Below are 12,375 nucleotides of genomic sequence, written 5' to 3'. Positions count from 1 at the left end.
AAGGAACACGAGGCGAGAAAGCGAAAACACGAGACAAAAAAGCGATAGCACGAGACGAGAAAGCGATAGTACGAGACGAGAAAGCGATAGCACGAGACAAGAAAGCGAAAACGCGAGAAGAGGAAGCCATATCATTGAACGTACTTCAATTACGACACATAAAATGATAACATGAGTACTTTAATTACGTCCGATAAAGCGATAACACGAGACAAGAAAGCGATAACACGAGACGGGGAAGCGATGACATGAGACAAGAAAGCGAAAAACGAGACGGGGAAGCGATAACACGAGTCAAGAAAGCCAAAACACGAGACGGGGAAGCGATTACACGGGACAATAAATCGATAACACGAGACAAGAAAGCGAAAACACGAGACGGGGAAGCGATAACATGAGACAAGAAAGCGAAAAACGAGACGGGGAAGCGATAACACGAGTCAAGAAAGCGAAAACACGAGACGGGGAAGCGATAACATGAGACAAGAAAGCGATAACACGAGACAAGAAAGCGATAACACGAGACGGGGAAGCGATAACATGAGACAAGAAAGCAAAAAACAAGACGGGGGAGCGATAACACGAGTCAAGAAAGCGAAAACACGAGACGGGGAAGCGATAACATGAGACAAGAAAGCAAAAAACAAGACGGGGGAGCGATAACACGAGTCAAGAAAGCGAAAACACGAGACGGGGAAGCGATAACATGAGACAAGAAAGCGATAACACGAGACGGGGAAGCGATAACACGAGACAAGTAAGCGAAAACACGAGACTGGGAAGCGATAACATGAGACAAGAAAGCGATAACACGAGACGGGGAAGCGATAACACGAGACAAGAAAGCGAAAACACGAGACGGGAAGCGATAACATGAGACAAGAAAGCGAAAAACGAGACGGGGAAGCGATAACACGAGTCAAAAAAGCGAAAACACGAGACGGGGAAGCGATTACACGAGACAATAAATCGATAACACAAGACAAGAAAGCGAAAACACGAGACAAGAAAGTGAAAACACGAGACGAGAAAGCAAAAACACGAGACGAGAAAGCGAAAAACACGAGACGAGAAAGCGATGGCACGAGCGAAATCGTTGTGCCTGTAACTATCGCTTTCTCGTCTCGTGTTTTCGCTTTCTCGCTGCCGTAACATAAGTTACGGTCACCATAGTCTAACTGCGCATTACAAATATGCACCCGTTCTTGATACACCGCGCGTGGGCCTAAATTTAATCAATATCCCATGAAGAATGTAACAAAAGGCGACGCTAGCAACATAACAACTGTCTGTATATTTCAGTTGCTTGGTAAATTATAACGTCTGGACGTGTGCCAGGATTCTTTGATCGTGGTGTGGCGCTGGTACCATGGTTGAGCTTAACCATACCCATACCCATTTGATATTCGGTGGGTGGTTGGTGGTGGTAGGGGTGTGCTGGGATTTTATGGAAATAAAATATTGTCTCAGGAATTTTTTGAAAAAAATAATCATGCTTCAGACTTTTGAAAAAAGAAGAAATTGTCTGCCACAAAACTTACATTGTTGCAAGGTGTTTTTCTTAACAAAATATTCAAGCTGCCTCGATTATTGCGATTATCGCCATTCAATAATAATACGCCTGGGAGCATTCGTCACCATAGATACCCTGTGTACAATGTATGAAGCCCCTTTTGGTTCCCCCCCCCCCCCCCCCCCCCCCGCCGTGATACTGCTGGAATATTGTGAAAAGCGGCGTAATACCATATTAATCACTCACTATACATTGAATTCCGCACGCCTTGTTGCTATTGACAGACCTCATGTTGCCTCAGATAAGTAGAGTTTTCAAGCACAACTCGAGCGTGTCGGTTACTGCTTCCTCCACACAAGTCTGTATTAATGACATCAGTCATTACAAGTTTCACAAAATGTTAGGTCATCCAACACGATATCAACATGAAGTACTTAATGGGACGTGAATTGTTTCCAAGCGATAGGTAAGTGAGTGTGTGAGTTGGGTTTAACGCCGCTTTTAACAGTATTCCAGTTATATCGCGGCGTGTCAGCTTAATGTGGGAGAAAAGCCCGAAGTGATGCAGGTCTCAGACGTGAAACCCACGAGCTCAGGTATGGTGCTAACAAACCTAGAAACATAATTGGGGCGAACCAGGATTCGAACCTACAATCATAGGTTTTCTGGACGCAACTCTGCACGTCCTCCCAAGAAACAACTATTTGGGGGCGTGGCCTAAAGATGACAACTGTTTTCATTGGCTGCCGCGTTTATCCATCTTGTGATTCTTAGCCGTCATACATATAGTGTTTCTGCTATTTCTGTTAATCCTACAAAAATAACTACATTGCATACACTGTTAAATGTGTGAAACGATCTTTGAACTTGACATTGTGAATAATAAAAGTAACTCTTAACAATCGGTAACTAGCGTTTTATTACTAACATCATGTTTGGGCATTAAAACACCTGCTGCCTCGGCCCTGTTCCACACAATAAATGCCTGTGAATAATGTATCCCCTCATAGTCTATCAGTAAACAACTGAAGGCATCTTCAGTCTTGTTACTGAGGTGACATAAGTTTTGGACACGGTAATCAAACGGATGAGCAGACAGGCAGACCGGGCGTCGGCCCAATCGTCATGCTCGTTGAAATTGACCAGAGCATCAAATACCGAGAACCCGTTTTAACCCCAGTAAGGGGAATCCCCTCAGTGGCGGAAATTTTCGTTTGGATGCCGATTTCGCCTGTCGTTCATAATCGTCTGTTTTACGCTATTTCCGTTTCTCAAATTCAATTTTGGCCAGTAAGTATGCCCTTAAGTATTAAAATCTGCAAAGTTGCCATGTTGACTTTACTTGGCCTTTTAGAATCCAAGTATAGGATGATTTAATATGCCCGCGGCACACTTCCTCATTTAAGTGAACTTACATTTGTGTCCAGTCAAGTAAAATGGTGAAGGGAATTGAAACTACTTTGATCACAACATGTTAGTCAGCCATAGACATGTATCTTCAAGTACGGGCTACATTGACGCTTTGCACAGCAAAAAAAATGCAGTTTCCGGTATCCGGATACCTGCCGGATACCACCGGACACTTACCCAAAACGCGTCCGGGTATCCGGTGGCAGATACCAAGCCGGATACCAGATCCGTGGTATCCGGCATGGACACCTCACCTGAAAGTATGCCACCTGGAATCCGGGTATCCGGCAGCGGATACCTCACCGGATACCTCAATCTGGGTGTCCAAGGATCCGGCACCGGATACCAAGGATCCGGCACCGGATACCTCATTCTGAGTTTCCAAAAACGTGTCACAATTTGGGGGTGCATTTTGTTCAATTAAGTGTGAAACACCTAAATATATATTGGAAACTAGCCATGAAAATTGAACATTGCTGAAGGAATCCGGCAGGTATCCGGATGCAATCCTGGTAAATGATGTTAGCCTGGGCATATCAGATAGCTGTAGTAACATTCTGTGTCATTTTAGTTGTAAATATCCCCTTAAAGTTGAGATCTATGGGCATGTACTTTTGGAGAAGACAATTTTTTCAATCTTTTTAGATGTTAAGCTGTTTAATGAACAAACATCAGTTCTAATACGTGTATGATGATATCCTTAAATTTCATGTTCAGACTTCCAGATTGTTCTGAGTGAAAGTATAAACTCATCGACTGTGTGCTCACTTGGGCCTTTGGTCCTAGTGAGATGATAATATGATTATTTGTAAAGGTACAAGTACTTGTTACGAGCATACCAGCTTCATTTAAGTTTGAAACACAATATGCCTCACTCTGAGGGTGACATGTACCAGATTTCATCACACTACAGAGAGCTGTTCCTCAGTTACTGTGAACATTTTTACTGAAAGACATTGAAAGCTAATCTGACCTTCAATATCAGTTGCGACTATTTCAAAAACAATTGTAAATTGCTTCATTCAGTATAACATTGACAAACATATGACAATGATATACAACTATATGAGTAAGAGTTATTTAGACTTCTGCAGGAAAAGGCACATTAGAGAACAAGAGTCATCAGAAAGATGACATAACCCCCCGGCAGATGTCTGTAAAGTAACCACTAGTAAATGTGCATTTCTGTATGTAATGAGTCAACAGTTTAAAGTTCTTTAAGAAGCATACATTGTTTATCCACAAAAGATCCACCATGGTCGCATCCATATGAATGCCAAGTTTTGATCAAATACATTGAATGGTTTTCGAATTCTGCCCCAGAAACGAACCTCATCCCCAATTGAGTCTATGTCCAACTTCATTCCATAAAAATTTAAAAAAATAAAAATTAGAAAAATCCCAAAATATCAAAAGGCAACACTTCAGTATGTGCCTGATAGCTTTGCCAAGTTTCGATCAAATACACTGAATGGTTTTTGAATTCTGCCCCGGAAACGAACCCCATCCCCAATTGAGTCTATGTCCAACGTCATTCCATAAAAAAAAAAATTATTTTTTTTTTAGAAAAATCCCAAAATACCAAAAGGCACCACTTCAGTATGTGCCTGATAGATTTGCCAAGTTTCGATCAAATACACTGAATGGTTTGGGAATCCTTCCCCTGGAAAAGGAAATGATTACGGATGGACAGACAGACTGGCTGATCGCTATATGCCGGGGGGGGGGGGGGGGGTAAAAAGTAAGTGTATGACCTGTTGCCAACTTCTATCCCTGCCCTAAGGAAGAGTTTGGCCATTAACAATTTTTTTGTCTGGCTATGACATTGACCTTTGACATAGCAGATCAATGTGTTATTCCAAAGATGTCCAAGCAATGCATGGTTTCATCCGATAACTGTGGCTATCAAACTGAGGCAAAATATTGGAAAATCCCCATTTACACACCTGGCTAAAGAAACATAAACAACAAACAAATTATCAATTTCTTTTATTTATATGCCTATATCACACACTGAACATTGTTCACATGATGGTTCCTGATGCAGTATGCAATTTCCTCCTATTCTTCAATACTGACTGTTCGCTTGAAAGCATAAGCAGACCATGCTCACCAGTTCAGAGTTACTTGCCCTCAAATATCCTTTCCCTTCTATATTGCCATGGAAAAACAGGAACCAGGATGAGGGGAGGCCAGATCGGCTCTATCCCTGTTGCATTGTGTTAGTAGAATTGTGAACATTCTATTTGGTGTTTGGGTCCACATTTATAGACAAGTAGTCGCAAACATCATTCCTTTCAAGTGATTACCACATGGCCAAAGACAATAATTTCTTCAACGTCCTTGAAGGGTCCCACTCCGACTTGGCATTGGTTGGTCTTCTCACATTAGCCAGACCAGCCTTTGTGAGTGTGTCCCAGTGTCAATTGGGATATAACTTCTTGGTAGGCCCCCATTGAAATAACAGGATTCTCCTCATCACTGTCTGCCTATCACTTCTGATATCTGGAAGGGTCCTTCCAGACTGTCAACCAGTCATCCGGGTATCTCAAGCTGGACTTCAGTTTCTGCAAAATTATGTATAAAGATTGTAGCAATAGAAAAGAATTGTTGCAACATGTACTTACAGATAAAAGGCAGCAAATTCACTTAATTTATCATCTTTGAGTTTTGTTATATACCAAACATTTGAGATATATATTGTTCCATGCTGATGAGTTGAAACAATCATTAACTGACATCTCTTAAAAATGCTTCCCATACAAGCCAAAGTAATAGATGAGGTAGCAAGTGGGCTCATTGATCGCTCGTAATCGTACCCAATAACGTGGGATGTTGTCCATAACAGTCATCATCGGTGCGTCTGGATCGAGCTCATAACATTACTCACTGGTTTGCCTAGTTGGGATTTGAGATTTGATTATTTATAATCCTTGTCATTTAGCTGAACTATTGTTGGATGTGGTGTTAAATGAGTGAAATGGGAAGAGAGCCCGAAGTGATGCAGGTCTTACATGTTTACCACTTTGATGAAACCCACAAGCAAGTGTATGATGCTACCCTCGATTCAAACCCACGACCATTGGTTTCTGTCAAGCCCAAGAGATGCAACTATGCACAGCAAGTTGTGGTGCCTTTGATAATTAGGCCATCCATGCCAACAGGTGATAAAGAACAAGCAAACTGAAAAAATATTTGCAGAATAGCTACATGAACATGATGAACCAAACAGAATAATTTCAAATATTTACCACTCACTGCTACTCTTCTCTTGTTCCTCATTGCTTCCCTTTTTCCATTGATGCTGTGCAGATGACTGACTCATTCATTCATCCAGACATTCTGCAAAAATAAGTAGCATTCACATTACAGAATTATCCAAACTGTACATTGAATTCAATTGAAAAGGCCCCAGTTGAGTTTCCAACTTAGAACTGTCCTTATTAAAATATTTCATCCCAAACATTCAGAGATAAAACATAATCCCATATTTAACAACTGTCAAACAATTATTGGGTCATTCAACATACACTTTACATAGGGAATCACTTGTTGGAAAAAAGATCCTCGCCAAGGTCAGAGTCATTCAATGAAATATTGAATTATTTAGTTATGAAGCTTATACAAAACAAGGACATAACAGTGTAATTATAAAAATATGTTAAGCGTAAAAAAAGTAAAGTCTTTGGTGGCCATTATTGTAAATTATAGTCTGTATTAGCATCCCACAAAAGTTTAGAGTTAATAATCGTTCCTAGATCTTTGTACATTTCTTCATTATCTATAAAAAGCGGATCTAATTTGGATCATCTTGTTTTGACCACAAATCCATTACGCCCCTTATGCAAATCCTTGTCGTCATAACAAACAGTTGACCATAATACTAAAAAAAGGACCCTTGGCGTTTACGGTAAAGTATGTAGAGCAGGAAAATATCAAAATCAATCCGTTCCATAAGATCTCTGCACGGAAATCATAAGGTCACGAAGCCCTGCTACGTACCTGGCATCCGCATTTGCTGCCAATCGCCTTTCCAAATACTGTTGACTTCCGCGTTGTGGATGGCTCAGAGGAACTTCGGCCGGCATTTCCGTGGTGGAGGTGAATGAGAACAATGTATCGATACACGAGGTAAGCTTATCGTAATCAAGCATGACAGCGTATATCGATACACGAGGTTTGTTTACGTCCATGTTCTAAAATGGCGCCCTGGACCGCAGGGGAATATGGGTAAATTGGCTTGTTCCGGGTTAACACAAAGCTGGGCCCCCGTCTCTAATATCACAATATTGTTTGGCGCAAGTTGGCGATGCGCATAGGGAGCCCGGAACCAGTTTAACACGACATAAGCTGGTTCCCGGCTCTCTATGCGCGTCGTCAACTTGCGCCAAGTTATATTAAAGACGAGGCCCAGCTTATACACTGAAAACGATCAGTCATTTCGTCAAAATTGGCCAAATATTGAGATTGCAGCTGAGGTAATGCTGGCAGCTGAAGTGACACATTAAGGTAAGGAATATGTGAATATTACAATGATCACGTATTAAAGTAATTTACCACATGTAAGCCTGTCACATGTGACACATTAACTTTCATAGCCAACATTTAAGTAAATGTATCAGGATATAATTATATTTTTATATAACAAGTAGCCTGTCTATCATATGTTAGTATTTGCTTATGTATATAATGAAGAAATATGTTTACTTTAACTGGATAATTTGTATGCTAATGTGACTCACTGTCTTATTTCATATACTCCCTTTACTCTGTGAGATGATTAATAGCCTCAACATATTTTTCCAGATGTGAAGAATCAAGAACAGCTTTAATGACAGGGAAGTTTTGCATCAGAGATCATCGTGATGTGGAAGATAAGACATTTTAAGGGTATGAACATTTTCACTTGAACTAGCTGAACAATAACCATGATGACAACTTTATCATGGGGGAATTTTGGGTGGTGGGGTAGCCTAGTGGTTGAAGCGTTCACTCTTCGTGCTGAAGACCCATGCAGGTTTGATTCCTGCCACATAGCTGCGATATTGCTGAGTGTGGCGTTAAACATCCAACAAAGCTAACAGCCGCATACATACTCACATGGGGATTCCAGGTTGAAGTTAGTCCCCATCAACATGATCAACCTATGCTAGTTGTAAGAGATAACTTAATGGATCGGCTGATCAGGCTCGCTGACTTGGTTGATCCATGTCATTGTATCCCAATTGTGTGGATGGATGCTCATGATGTCAATCACTGGATAGTCTGGTCCAGACTTGATTATTTACAGACCACCGTCATTTAGCTGGAATATGGCTGAGTGCAGAGTTAAACAACAAACACCAACATGATTCTACAACCTGCTCTTGTGGATACCATTTTGAGGATCCTACACATAACTTCTTTTCGGGTCTTAACTATTGCAATATGTTCTACTACATGTGTTTTAAACATATATTTTTTTCATTGGCTTATCTAAATGATGCTCAAATACAAAATAATTAATAATATAATACTAATTCTATACTATTGCAAACTATCAGTTGAGCAATAATGTAATCATCTGATTATAATTAGATAATGAAGGAGAAGTCCATATTGATTAAATCTATTCTGAGATAAATGCACGTATTGATTGATTTATTTCAATGTTTTCCTGTACATAATTTTCAACAATTCCATATAAAGCTTTCTTATATCCATGCTGTATAATAATAATACCTATTATTTCTAATAATAGCATAATTTGGACACACAAATAAGTAATGAATGGTATTTTTATAACAGGTGCCACACATGCGGGATAGGTCATTTCACATGAATCATTTTTATGTGAATTTAAATCACTAATATCCATGCTGTATAATAATAATACCTATTATTTCTAATAATAGCATAATTTGTCACACACATATAAGTAATGAATGGTATTTTTATAACAGGTGCCACACATGCGGGATAGGTCATTTCACATGAATCATTTTTATGTGAATTTAAATCACTACAAGCTGATCTGAGTCCTGAAAGGATATGCCTTCGATTCTGTGAAAATGGAAATGCTTAAACATCTCCCAATATTAACCATGCTATTACAGAATCTGTTCACTTGTTTGTGTATGTAAAATATTTTTGAACCATTACATCCATCTAATGATTGTTTGTATGTGTGATGTGCCAGTAGAGGTATATATGTACAAGCATGTGCATACGCGTATAAAAAATATGTATGTTTGGCTAGGTACCAGTATAGGAATTAGTTGTTTTGTGCGACTTGTATATTAGCATCATCATAGTTTCAACAGACAGTTTATGTATATCAAATGTTAAATGTCTTTGAAGGGAGAATTGCATATCAAAACTGACATTATTTTATTACTTATGAGTAGAACTTTTTAAGTATCTGGCAAGATACATTTCCTTGGTCCACAGAAACATGTTACTAGTAAACTGTAAACTGACTTGTCAGTGTGGTTGGAAACTAACTAAGCTGTCACTACTCAATTAAGTAATTAACAGATAATTGCAAGTGATAATACCCACCTGACACTAATTGCCCTGTTAATCCCTAATCCACCATGAGTTGACATTGATTTCATCTTGCTAATGAGCTGTTGTGAGCGTAACAAGATGATAAACATCAAAGGTGGGGCAGGCTTTGATCAAGTGTTCTGTAGAAGAGATTATGTCATTTGTTTAATGTTTATTTAGGATTAGCTACATCCCTTGATCCTACCAAGACCATACTTGAGATTATCAGACAGTTTTTCTGGATACAACCTGATGTCTCAACTGTATTGGATTCTGCCTTGTAGCAAACTATGTGTGTGACAAGGACTTTGACCACTCTGTGCAGATGCATAACAATGCACTTGGGGTATGATTCAATTGGGGTATGATTCAATTATGTCACACAAGTCAAAGATGGGTTCCACTGTATTTAGAAACAGACGATAGATGCAATACTGTGTAACTTTATAACAATCAAACGAGTATTCAAATAGGAATACACATATTTTTACAATGACCCTTGAAAAGTTCCAAAACCAAATAGAACTACTTAAATAATGATTACACTTGACCAATATATTTGGCAGTTTTTCCCGTTATTGTTAATCTTAATTAAAGATAGGATAAATGATAAAAATATGATAATGATTTTACTCATGACTAATCATGGGCAGATACAGCTTTTTTTACAGCTACAGTATTTATTGTCTTTGGTGGTAATTTATACAGAAATAAAGATTTATTTTCGAAATAAAAAGGGGGGTGCGCACCACAGCACCCCCCCTCTGTATCCGCCCATGCTATTGCCAGCAAGGTCCCCAAAATGTAATATACATAGTTTTTAGTCGATTGTTCAGGTGGTTCTTTTTAGTTGATTTTTTTGCACCAGTGTCTATTTTGGCCTACCAATTAATGGTAGATATTAATTATCAATAATAAGTGAGATAATTATTTTCAATGTGGCTCCCATTGCAACTGAAGCAAGGAACGATTCAAATTAAGCCTGATTCAGCTGCTACATTTATATGTTCTTGCTTCTCTAATCAGTAATTCAATCAGTTGTATAGTGACTTGATATTTGGTGAAAATATCTGTTGTATGAAATCCTAATGTTACTTACTTTTGTATTTGAGATGATATTTGTATTTGGTAGCCTAGTGGGTAATGCGTTCTCCGAAGCACTGGGTTCTGTTCCCCACATGGGTACTGTGTGAAAAGCCCATTTCTGGTGTCCCCGCAGATATATTGCTGGAATATTGCTAAAAGCTGTGTGAAACTATACTAACTTGCACACTCATTATATAATATTTTGAGATCACTTACATGACTTGTGTGATTGAAAGTTTTGATAATTATGAATACCGTATTCGACAGAATAAGCGCCCAGGGCGCTCTCAAAATTTTGTGCTTTATGCTGGCAGCCTGAAATGTTAATGTACGACAAATATATTTTTCCAGAATGAAATTCCCCATAATTAAGGGTGCATATCACACACGAATGTGTATTATATGCAAATAAATAAGCGTTGTATACATTGATCAATTGGAAAGGGTGCTAATTGGGATTGTTAACTAGCCAATATATTAGCAAATATTCCCGTGGGCGCTTATTAGAGCGAGGCACTTATTACATCAAATACGGTAGTTCTGTTTTTATGTATAAGAACCTATTTTATGCAATTTGCATTGCCTTGTTTACCCTTCCTTATGTTTTGATGTAATGCAAACATTTGAGAAAAATTCAGGGGAGCCTGCCTTATGGCACTACAGGAATTGTTTTCAGAAGATCAATTACAATTTTGTATTTTCTGTAAAATTTACTGTTTGCTATGGCTTTTTTACATTGGTTAACATGGTTTGGTTAACAGTTGCTTGATAAACTGTCATTACCTTACTCATTGAGAAACCAACTTTTTACCCTTTGTCAATATATGTGTGTTTCTTATATTTTTAATAACAAGATTTTAAAGATGTTATAAATTGTTTCAGGCACCTGGATTTCACAATGACACCAGATCAGACAAGTCATACAAAGGACTCTCAGGGTGATGAATAATCCTCCCCAGAACAACTAGCAGGTTCACCTCAGAAAGTGATGATTCTGAATGAATAATGCCACATCAGTGTGATTCTGTAGGTTGTTTTATTACGACATTAATCAAGTCTAAAGGAATTAATACCACAGCAGTGAGACTATGTTTATGTGGTGTACACTGACGCTGACTATACAAATCTGAATGACTTTTGTGGTTTACTGCACAAACATAATTGACTTTAGATATTCTTCTCCCTTGAAATTCTTCTGAGATTTGACCGATTTGTTTATTTAGAAAATGGCATTGAAGCATCTGTTTCTGTTTTTGAATGTTCTTGCAAACACCTTTGGTTACTGAACCAATGAAATGTCATAAAATCAATAAATATGATTTGTTATCTTAACAACTTTTTTTGTTTTGCTTCTTTAAAGAAATATGATATTGATCATTCATAACATAGGTGCTAACATATATCAAATATACTAATGCCCTGAATGTTTTCCTACAATTAATACAGCTCACTGAATGAAGTTTTTAGTTCCATGTCAGTAGAAAAATTACATTGATATTTTTATGTACCGGTACTTTATTAGGTGTTTTCTGTGGATGCACCCATTTGGGTTAATGATATTCTGTTTCAAACTTCAATGAAACTCGTCTGTCAAGATGTAACAAGTACTGATACAGTTCCAAAATAATCTTTTAATCTCACCAGGAACAAATGCCCAAGTGAGCACATAGCCAATGACTTTCATTTGTTTTGTCAGAGTGAATATGGTGTTATGTCACTTTATGAGCAAAATTCCAACAATATAATGATGGGTGACACCAAGCAATGTACCGATGTGGTGAATCGAGCGCTTCAACCACGAGAAGCTAGAACAAACTGGGAATATGAAGATGAAATGT

The 12,375-nt window shown here is 38.5% G+C and overlaps 2 long non-coding RNA genes across 2 annotated transcripts; one reads left to right on the top strand and one right to left on the bottom strand.

The window, feature by feature from the left end:
• Window positions 1-4,852: 4,852 nt before the first annotated feature.
• Window positions 4,853-7,252, bottom strand: LOC139478966 (uncharacterized). The gene is made up of 3 exons (XR_011654337.1): window positions 6,926-7,252; window positions 6,175-6,265; window positions 4,853-5,490 (listed from the first exon to the last, which is right to left on the bottom strand). It is a non-coding gene; the product is annotated as an uncharacterized lncRNA (long non-coding RNA).
• Window positions 7,253-7,310: 58 nt separating this feature from the next.
• LOC139478965 (uncharacterized) lies at window positions 7,311-12,032 on the top strand. Its single transcript, XR_011654336.1, has 3 exons — window positions 7,311-7,432; window positions 7,730-7,813; window positions 11,420-12,032. It is a non-coding gene; the product is annotated as an uncharacterized lncRNA (long non-coding RNA).
• Window positions 12,033-12,375: the final 343 nt, after the last annotated feature.

This window comes from Haliotis cracherodii, unplaced genomic scaffold, assembly GCF_022045235.1.
Source record: "Haliotis cracherodii isolate W230 unplaced genomic scaffold, xgHalCrac1.p SCAF_4, whole genome shotgun sequence".
Lineage (NCBI taxonomy): Eukaryota > Metazoa > Mollusca > Gastropoda > Lepetellida > Haliotidae > Haliotis > Haliotis cracherodii.
Note: the sequence above shows the minus strand (reverse complement) of the source record. Positions and strands in the feature narration are given on the sequence as shown.